The sequence below is a fragment of the Podarcis liolepis genome, assembly GCF_965112155.1.
Source record: "Podarcis liolepis genome assembly, chromosome: 8".
Lineage (NCBI taxonomy): Eukaryota > Metazoa > Chordata > Lepidosauria > Squamata > Lacertidae > Podarcis > Podarcis liolepis.
In genome coordinates, this window is record NC_139560.1 from 67,313,189 (window position 1) to 67,323,794 (window position 10,606).

The window sequence follows — 10,606 nt, forward strand, 5'->3', positions numbered from 1 at the left end:
TAAAGTATTACCTGAAAAGTATATTGGAGGGGAGGGACGTGGGTGGAGCTGTGGTCTAAACCACAGAGCCTAGGGCTTGCCAATCAGAAGGTCGGTGGTTCGAATCCCCGTGATGGGGTGAGCGCCCCCGCTGCAACCCCAGAGTCGTCCGCAACTGGACCTAATGGTCGGGGTAAAGCTAAAGTTAAAGGGCCCCCTGACCATTAGGTCCAGTCGTGACCGACTCTGGGGTTGCGTGCTCATCTCGCTCTATAGGCCAAGGGAGCCGGCGTTTGTCTGCAGACAGCTTCCGGGTCATGTGGCCAGCATGACTAAGCTGCTTCTGGCAAACCAGAGCAGCGCACGGAAACACCGTTTACCTTCCTGCTGGAACGGCCCCTATTTATCTACTTGCACTTTGACGTGCTTTCGAACTGCTAGGTTGGCAGGAGCAGGGACCGAGCAACGGGAGCTCACCCCGTCACGGGGATTTGAACCACCGACCTTCTGTTCAGCAAGTCCTAGGCTCTGTGGTTTAACCCACAGCGCCACCCGCGTCCCAATGGTCGGGGTACCTTTACCTTTATATTGGAGGGGAGCTTTGGGGGAAGGAATTATAGTTATCAATAATGACAATTATTTCTTTGATATTTACTACTTTCACCAATACAGTGGTACCTTGGGTTACGAACTTAATTCATTCCAGAGGCCCGTTCTTAACCTGAGGCGCGCTTTTACTAATGGGGCCTCCAGCTGCCGCCACCACATGATTTCCATTCTCATCCTGGGGAAAAGTTCTCAACCCGAGGTACTACTTCCGGGTTAGCGGAGTTTGTAACCCGAAGCATTTGTAACCCAAGGTAACCAATATATTTTCATTAATTTGGTATTACCACATATGGGAGTCTCATATTTCCCTTTTAAAAAAAAAATAAATAGCCTATAATATGATTTAACTGGGTGGGAAAAACAGCTGGGAGAGGTTTCGCAGCAGCGAATTGTCTACAGGGGAAAGGGTTAAGTAGCAACACCCTCTTACTCTTCATTTACTCAAACTTGCAGCTTCCCATGGCTTCCTTTGTGCCAGGTGATATCTAACTGGGCCCTTTTCCCTGGAAAGTGAGCATAGTAATTGCATCCTTAGCTTTACAGGAAGGAGACAACCCATTTTTTGTTTGGCTTGCCAGAACAATGGATAGGATTTGCTTGCTCGGGCTATTTGGAATCAGGGTTGTATTAAACATGACTAGCAATGACCTGAATCTTGGAATGTGGTCCATGCCAAGCAATGGTAGAGTAGATGTGAATGCTCAGCATATCCCCATCTTGCCTCAACTTCACTTTTGGAGCTCAGAGGAGATGGAAAGGGTTTGAGAAAGCCACACACCCCACCACCACTCCTCCATTTCAAATTCCTCCCTTCCACTACTCTGCAGCTATTTGACACAAGTCACATTCTCCTAGCCCTAGTTTAACCAAACTTTGCACCAAGTGCTAATCAAAGCCAGAGTGGCACAGGTGTCTACTACTGTCTTGCTGGCAATATGCTTATTAGTGTGGCCTATAAATATTTAAACATGGGACGGGGGTGGCGCACCCAGAAACGCCGTTTACCTTCCCGCTATAAAGCAGTACCTATTTATCTACTTGCACTTAAGGGTGCTTTCAAACTGCTAGGTGGGCAGGAGCTGGGACCAAACAACGGGAGCTCACCCCACCGCGGGGATTCGAACCGCCGACCATGCGATCAGCAAGTCCTAGGCACTGAGGTTTTACCCACAGCGCCACCCGCGTCCCTAGGCACTGAGGTTTTACCCACAGCACCACCCGCGTCACCGTGACTATCATATACATGTTTAATTAAAGCTAATTGCAGAATCTTCCAAACACATGTGCCCTCTTTCCTGATGACTACAACAGATATGAGGATAGTTTTTCTTGCATAACAAAAGAAGCTATGTAGGATCTAGTTGAGATTCCTGTTTTGCAGGGGGTTGAACCAGATGACCCCTTGGAGTTCCCTTCCAACTCTGATTCTATGAAGCTTCACCAAATATTCCAATGTTTGTTAGGTAGCATACTGAAAAGATGGAGCTGTCCATTGCTGGAAATTAAGATTTCAGGTGGGGAGAGATCTGATCTTCTTCTTTGGTGATCACTCGTAGCAGAGTAAGATTGTCTTCCATAAACACGGTTTTAACAATGAGTCCATAAGTGACCATGGAGGCAAATTCTGGATCCACACATCTTTCCACAGTGGGGACATTGGTTTCTGGACAGGAGTTGATCACGGTGTGGATTTGCCAAGCGTGCCTTCCTCTTAGCACGTTTCTCCCTTTCGTCCTGAGTTCGAGTGTCTTCAAAACCCATGATACCTTTGGTAAAGGTTGTTCTCCAATTGGAGTGCTCACAGACAAGTGTTTCCCAATTGTTTATACTACATTTTTTAAAAATTGCCTTGAGACAGTCTTTAAACCTCTTTCGTTGATCACCAGCATTACGCTTTCCATTTTTAAGTTCAGAATAGAGTAGTTGCTTTGGAAGATGATAATCAGGCATCCGCACAACATGACCAGTCCAACGAAGTTGATGTTGAAGAATCATTGTATAATCATTTGATGGAATAGCCAACCAAGTGGCAAGAAGATTTTAATAGGGTAAACTTTGAACTTCTTGGTAAAGTGTTGATTTATCAGAACTTAAGTGAATAGATACCGGTATTAAAAATGTCTTATACACAAAAAAAGGCAAGTGGGGTGCGACACCAGGGGACAGAAGGTTTTCAAAGCAGGAGACAGAACTGAAAGGAGATATAGCGAAAATGCTGGCCGAACTTAAAAAGGATATAAAACAAAGTGAGAAAAATATTGAGGCAAAATTAGAACAGATGGATAAAAAAATGGATAAGACTGTAAATGAATTAAAGGGACAAATTAGAGAGGTTTCAAAAAGGACACAAAGTTTGGAAGAAGGGATGAAAAGAACTAAATTAGAAGTGAGAGAGGTGAAAAAGGAAGAAGAAAAAATTAAAGTGGGGATGTCAGAAATTAATAAAACACAGGAAGAGGTTTTGGATGCACTTGCCATGAATGAATGAATTAAGGCAAAGAGAAGTTAATCTGAGATTGAGGGCGGTGCCAGAGGTTCAAGGGGAAAATATTAGGGAGAAACTGATTTCGGAGATTGCACAATGGTTAGAGGTTCCAACAGAAGAAGTTGCAAAAATGGTACAAAATGCATTTCGAATAAAGACTAGAACCACCAAAGCAAAGAAATTCCCAGGAGATTGATAATTTTTAAAAACAGAGAAATGAGAAATATGATTTTGCAGAAGAATAGAGAAAAGAGACTGAGCACTGGGGGAAGTTACATAATTATATTCAAAGACATCCCAATTCGTTTGAGAGCCAGTGTGGTGTAGTGGTTAAGAGCTAAGAGCGGTAGTCTCGTAATCTGGGGAACCGGGTTCGCGTCTCCACTCCTCCACATGCAGCTGCTGGGTGACCTTGGGCCAGTCACACTTCTTTGAAGTCTCTCAGCCCCACTCACCTCACAGAGTGTTTGTTGTGGGGGAGGAAGGGAAAGGAGAATGTTAGCCGCTTTGAGACTCCTGAAGGGGAGTGAAAGGTGGGATATAAAATCCAAACTCCTCTTCTTCTCTTCTTCGTTTGTTGAAATGAAGAGATCCATATAAACAAATGGTGCAAATATTGAGGAAGAATCAGATTGAATTTAAATGGGAATTCCTGGAGGGGATTTCCTTTTTTTATAAAGGAAAGAAACATAAGTATACAAGTCCTGAGGAAACTCTGAAATTTTTGAGAAGATACAAGGAGTTGGAGAGAGTAGAGGGGGAGATGAGGGGAGCAGAAGCGGGAGGAGCAGAAGTTGGAGCAGCAGTTGGAATAGGGGAACCAGAAGGAGAAGAAGGGGAGGCTGGAAAAAGTGAAGAAGAAGAGGAAGAGGAGGAGGAAGAAGAAGATTATAGACTTTAATAATATAAAATTTTAAAAGAGGATAAAATGGAGTTGAAATTATGGACATGGAATATTAATGGGATGAACGAAAAAAATAAACGCAATAAAATTGGACAATATTTAAAAAAGAAGAATTTGGACATTATTTGTTTACAAGAAACACATGTGGCAAGGAAACACAGAATTGTTTTTTTTAATTGGAAAGCTTTAATGATGAAAGATAACAGCTACTGTTTACAGACGGCGACCACGGCGACTGCCCTTTCTGCGAGTGCTGTCTGAAGGGATGGGGTGACATCATCAATGCACCCTATCTTCATGCCAGATCGAGCCAGAGCTCTGAGGGCTGACTGGGCTCCAGGCCCAGGAGTCTTTGTTCTATTTCCACCTGTAGCCCACAACTTGATGTGAAGGGCAGTGATTCCCAGCTCCTTGCATCTCTGAGCTACATCCTGGGCAGCCAGCATAGCAGCATAAGGAGAAGACTCATCCCTGTCAGCCTTCACTTTCATGCCACCAGTTACTTGGCAGATTGTTTCCTTGCCAGACAGGTCAGTTACATGGACAAAAGTGTCATTGAAGGAAGCGAAGATGTGGCAGACTCCAAACACATTCTCTCCTTCAGCCACCTGTGGTCCCAGACTGATAACTTGTTCTTCCTTCTTTTCCTTGCCCTTACAAGGTACCATTTTCGCACATCTCCGCAGGCAGCAACCAACACCGGAAAAGCAACACAGAAAAAATTTAATCAACAACAGATTAGGAAATGAATTTATCTCATCAGACAAAAGTAAGAAGAGAGGGGTAGTAATGTACATAAAAAATAAAATAGAAGCTCAGCAAATATTTAAAGATGAAGAAGGAAGAATTATGGCAATCCAGATCACATGGCAAGGAGAAAAATTAATAATAGTCGGGATCTATGCACCAAATGGAAATGGAATGGTCGAAATGAATATAAGGTTAAAGCCTTTGCTGATGATCTGGTATTAACAGTAGAAGAACCGGTAAAAAGTGTCAAGGAGGTACTGGAGGAAATAGAACAATTTCGACAAATAGCAGGATTTATTCTGAAAGGAAGAAAACTAAAATGATTGCTAAAAATATGGACCAAGATATGATAAATAGTATGCAACAACAGACAGAGATAGAGGTGGTGAAAAGAGTTAAATATTTGGGAATTTGGGTGACCCCCCCAAAATATTGATTTATTTCAAAATAGTTATATACCAATGTGGAATGGAATTAAAAGAGATCTAGAGGTGTGGGGAAGGATGAAACTATCTTTTTGGGGAAGAATCTCGACGGTAAAGATGAGTGTTTTGCTGAAATTGTTATTTTTATTTCAGACAATCCCGGTAATCAAAGGGGCAATGATATTTAAGGAATGGCAAAAAACAATTTCAAGGTATATATGGCAGAGAAAGAAGCCGGACCTGAAATTATATTATGAAGCATCTTGCCTCTGTTGGTTGAAGGAGTGGGTGAAATTAGAGAATAAGGAATTGTTGGATTTGGAGGGATTTCATGATAGATTCGGCTGGCACGCTTATTTATGGTATGATAAGAAAAAAGTACATAAAGGTTTTGAAAATCACATCATTCGAAGATCTCTGTTGGAAGTGTGGGATAGGTATAAAAACCTATTAGAATCAAAAATACCGCATTGGTTGTCTCCATTAGAAGTGATGAGTGTGAAAAAAAGTCAATATGAGAGGGGGGTGGATAAGATATGGGGATATGATTATTAAAGAAGAAGGGAAATGGAAATTAAAGCCATATGAGGAAGTTAAAGAATATGTAAATGATTGGTTGCATTAATATCAGATTAATGAAATGTTTAAAAAGGAGATAAAGGAGAGAGGTTTTTCGGAAAAATAATCAAAGTTTCAAAGTGAGATATTGAGCAATGAATTTAAAAATTTGTCTAAAATGTATAAAGTATTGCTAGAATGGTATATGAAAGATGAAGAGGTAAAATCGGTTATGATTCATTGGGCCAGGGTATAATATACAATTAGATGAGTGGAATAAATTGTGGAACGAAAGGATAAAATTTACAGCTTGTACTGCATTAAAAGAGAATATGATGAAGATGGTTTATGGATGGTATATCACTCCAGTAAAATTAGCAAAAATGTATAAAGTATGTAACAAGTGTTGGAACTGTAAAGAAAAAGAGGGAACATTTTATCATATGTGGTGGGAGTGTAAAAAGGTGAGAGTCTTCTGGGAAGGGATTTATAATGAACTGAAAAAAATGTTGAAATATATATTTGTTAAAAAACCAGAAGCTTTTTTGATAGGAATGGTTGGAAATGAAATAAATAGAAAGGATCATAAACTATTTTTATATGCAGTAACAGCAGCAAGAATATTACTGGCCCAAAAATGGAAGCAGGAAGAATTACCATCGATAGAAGAATGGAGAATGAAATTAATGGACTACGCAGAAATGGATAAATTAACAGGAAGAGTCCGAAACCAACGAGATCACAAGTTTACCAAGGACTGGAGTAAATTTGTGGATTATATATGAAAAGCATATGTCATGAGCAAACAACGTTTGTGGGTTTACAGGAAGCTTTGTGAAGAAATAATATTAGACTCACTGTAAAAAGGGGAACAAGGGAGTAAGTTTATTTAAAACAAAAGGCAATGTTAAATTTAGAATTGCGGATAGAAGATTTGATAACGGAAGATTTGCGGATGAGTCAAAGAAAGTCAAAATTTGTGTTTGTGATAATATTGAAAATGTATGTTTAAATTTTATATTGGAAATTGAATAAAAATATTTTTTTTTAAAAAAAAAAGAAGAATCATTGCTTCAACACTGGTGATCTTTGCTTCTTCCAGTATACTGGTATTAGTTCGCCTGTCTTCCCAAGTGATGTGTAAAGATTTTCAGAGACACCGTTGATGGAATCTTTTGAGGAGTTGGAGGTGGTGTTTATAAGTGGCCCATGTTTCACAAGCATATGGTAAGATTGGTATTATAATAGCTTTATAAACAAGCATTTTGGTTTCCCTGTGAATGTCCCGGTCCTCAAACACTGCACTTCAATTGGGAGAAAGCCGCACTTGCAGAGCTCAGGTGATGCTGGATTTCGGCATCAATTTTGGCCCTTGTGGAAAGATAAATGCCCAGGTATGAGAAGTGATTGACATTTTCCAACGTTACACCATTGTGTTGGATTTGTGGTGCTGCAGAGGGGTTATTTTGTACTTGTTGGTGCAGCACTTTGGTTTTTTGGATGTTGAGCTTCGTAAGCTTTGTAAGCTTCTGCAAAGATATTTAGGATGGTTTGGAGGTCATCCTCTGAGTGTGCACACACTACATTGTCATCAGCATACTGAAGCTCTATGACGGAAATTATGGTAACCTTACTCTTTGCTTTCAGCCTGCTCAGATTAAAGAGCTTTCCATGTGTTCGATATATGATTTCTACTCGGGTGGGGAGTTTCCCTTCGACAAAGTATAGGATAATGGCAATGAAAATAATGAATAGCGTTGGGGCAATAACACCAATAACACCTGTTTAACACCTGATCCCACTGTGAATGGTTCACTTTGAGAGCCATTGTTATCTGCGATTGTTGCTGTCATATTATCATGGAGGAGCCGATTGATGTTCACAAATTTATCTGGGCAGCCAATTTTTAGAAGGACAGTCCACAGGACATTATGATTTACAGTGCTGAAAGTCTTAGTCAGATCAATAAACGCCATATACAGGGGTTGGTTTTGCTCTCTGCATTTATCTTTAAGCTTTTGAGCAGTGAAAATCATGTCTACTGTCCCCCTAGAAGGCAAAAAAAAAAAACATTTTGGGATTCAGGAAGGGTCACCTTGGATATTGTTAAGAGACGGTTTGCTAAGATCCTTACAAGAATTTTGCCAGCCGCAAATAATTTTCTGCAATCAGTTCTGTCACCTTTTTAAAAGAGATTGATAATTTTGGCATCCCTAAAGTCTGCTGGGATCTCTTCTCTCTCCCAGATTTTTTTAATGAGCTTGTGAAGTTGTTGTGTAAGTTCAATTCCACCCACTTTTAAGACATTGGCAGGTATCCCATCAGGTCCGCTGGCTTTTTCATTTGTACACAGCTCTCCCAGATTTGGAGATACTGCAAGCTCATCTCTAACTTGGTTTTGCGGAATTTGTGAGAGGACCTCAGCAGCTACGGAGGAGTTGGGCTTAAGAAGATGTTAGTGATGTTCTTTCCAGTGCAGTGCAATAGCTTCTTTATCTTTCAAAAGTGTAGTACCGTATGCTGAGTGCAGGAGGCATATGCCATGATTTATTGGCCCGTAGATTGTCTTTGTGGCTTTAAAGAAACTCTGTGCATCATGAGTGTCGGCTAAGTGCTGGATCTCTTGAGCTTTTTTTGTCCACCATGTGTTTTTTTAGTTCTCTGCTTCTTTGAACCTCAGCCTTAGCGTTGGCATAGGGTTTTTTTCTTAGTGGCACAGTTTCTAACTCTTTACCACATCTGAAAGGCCTTCCTTTTCTTGTCAATCATGCGTTCAATCTCACTGTAATTCTCATCAAACAAGTCCTGGTGTTTGAAGTCTGCATTGAAGTATGATCTTGATAGCCATTGTGGAGCGTATTAGTTGGTGATCTGTCCAGCAGTCGTCAGCACTAGTCATAGCTCTGGTAAGGAGCACATCATAGCGATCTTTAGCACGGACAAGAACATAGTCTAAGAGGTGCCAATGGCTTGACCGAGAATGCCTCCATGAAGTTTTAAATTTATTTTTCTGTTGAAAGAGTGTGTTGGTAATAACAAAGTTGTGAACTGCACATATCGTCAAAAGTAAGATTTCGTTCTGGTTGCTGTTGCCAATTCCTTCTTTCCAAATAGTCCCAGGCCACAGATTGAAATATCGCCCAACTCTTGCATTAAAATCACCCAGGAGGATAATTTTATCTTCTTTAGGCATCTCTGATAGGACAGTATCCAGCCGCACAATTGCACTCATTTCACACGCTAGCAAGGTTATGCTTAAAATTCCACAAGGCAGGCTTAAGCAGTATGTGGATCGAGAACTCCCAGAAGTGCAAGCTGGATTTCGAAGGGGCAGAGGAACCAGAGACCAAATTGCAAACATGCGCTGGATTATAGAAAAAGCTTGAGAGTTCCAGAAAGACAACTACTTCTGCTACATTGACTATGCAAAAGCCTTTGACTGTGTCGACCACAGCAAACTATGGCAAGTTCTTAAAGAAATGGGAGTGCCTGATCACCTCATCTGTCTCCTGAGAAATCTCTATGTGGGACAAGGAGCTACAGTTAGAACTGGATATGGAAAAACTGATTGGTTCAAAATTGGGAAAGGAGTACGGCAAGGCTGTATATTGTCTCCCTGCTTATTTAACGTATATGCAGAATTCATCATGCGAAAGGCTGGGCTGGATGAATCCCAAGCCGGAATTAAGATCGCCGGAAGAAATATCAACAACCTCAGATATGCAGATATGGCAGAAAGTGAGGAGGAATTAAAGAACCTTTTAATGAGGGTGAAAGAGGAGAGCGCAAAATATGGTCTGAAGCTCAACATCAAAAAAACGAAGATCATGGCCACTGGGCCCATCACCTCCTGGCAAATAGAAGGGGAAGAAATAGAGGCAGTGAGAGATTTTACTTTCTTGGGCTCCATGATTACTGCAGACGGTGACAGCAGTCACGAAATTAAAAGACGCCTGCTCCTTGGGATAAAGGCGATGGCAAACCTAGACAGCATCTTAAAAAGCAGAGACATCACCTTACCAACAAAGGTCCGTATAGTTAAAGCCATGGTTTTCCCAGTAGTGATGTATGGAAGTGAGAGCTGGACCATCAAGAAGGCTGATCGCCGAAGAATTGATGCTTTTGAATTATGGTGCTGGAGGAGACTCTTGAGAGTCCCATGGACTGCAAGAAGATCAAACGTATCCATTCTTAAGGAGATCAGCCCTGAGTGCTCACTGGAAGGACAGATCGTGAAGCTGAGACTCCAATACTTTGGCCACCTCATGAGAAGAGAAGACTCCCTGGAAAAGACCCTGATGTTGGGAAAGATGGAGGGCACAAGGAGAAGGGGACGACAGAGGACGAGATGGTTGGATGGTGTTCTCGAAGCTACAAACATGAGTCTGACCAAACTGCGGGAGGCAGTGGAAGACCGGAGGGCCTGGCGTGCTCTGGTCCATCGGGTCACGAAGAGTCGGACACGACTAAACAACAACAACAACAATATACAGGGTGAGTCTTTTAAAAGGGGTCCCGTGGAACATGTGTATTCTGTATCCACGGGGCCTCTTTTCAAGGACTCACCCTGTATATGAAAGAGGATTGTGCAACTCACAGGGCCTGCCCTATAGGCAATCATTTATGGGAATCATGGAATAAATAAATAAATAAATAAATAAATAAATAAATAAATAATTGCAGATTTTAATTTATTTAGGTGCTAAGCAAAAATATTCCTCTATAACTAGCTCTTGAGCCAATTAAACAATCTCTGGTCTTTCAATAGTGTTTGTGTTTTGGCGGCAGCGGCGGGGGACAGGCGGGTTATTGGTTTGTTTCTGTTTTATCATGTATTTCGTCTCGTTTTGTATTTTTATGTTCCGAAGCGCCCTGTGATCTTTGGACAAAGGGCAG

General features: G+C 41.3%; 1 pseudogene across 1 annotated transcript; it reads right to left on the bottom strand.

The window, feature by feature from the left end:
- Window positions 1-4,140: 4,140 nt before the first annotated feature.
- LOC310713650 (small ribosomal subunit protein uS11-like) lies at window positions 4,141-4,683 on the bottom strand (annotated as a pseudogene). Its single transcript has one exon. The product of its transcript is annotated as a small ribosomal subunit protein uS11-like (transcript).
- Window positions 4,684-10,606: the final 5,923 nt, after the last annotated feature.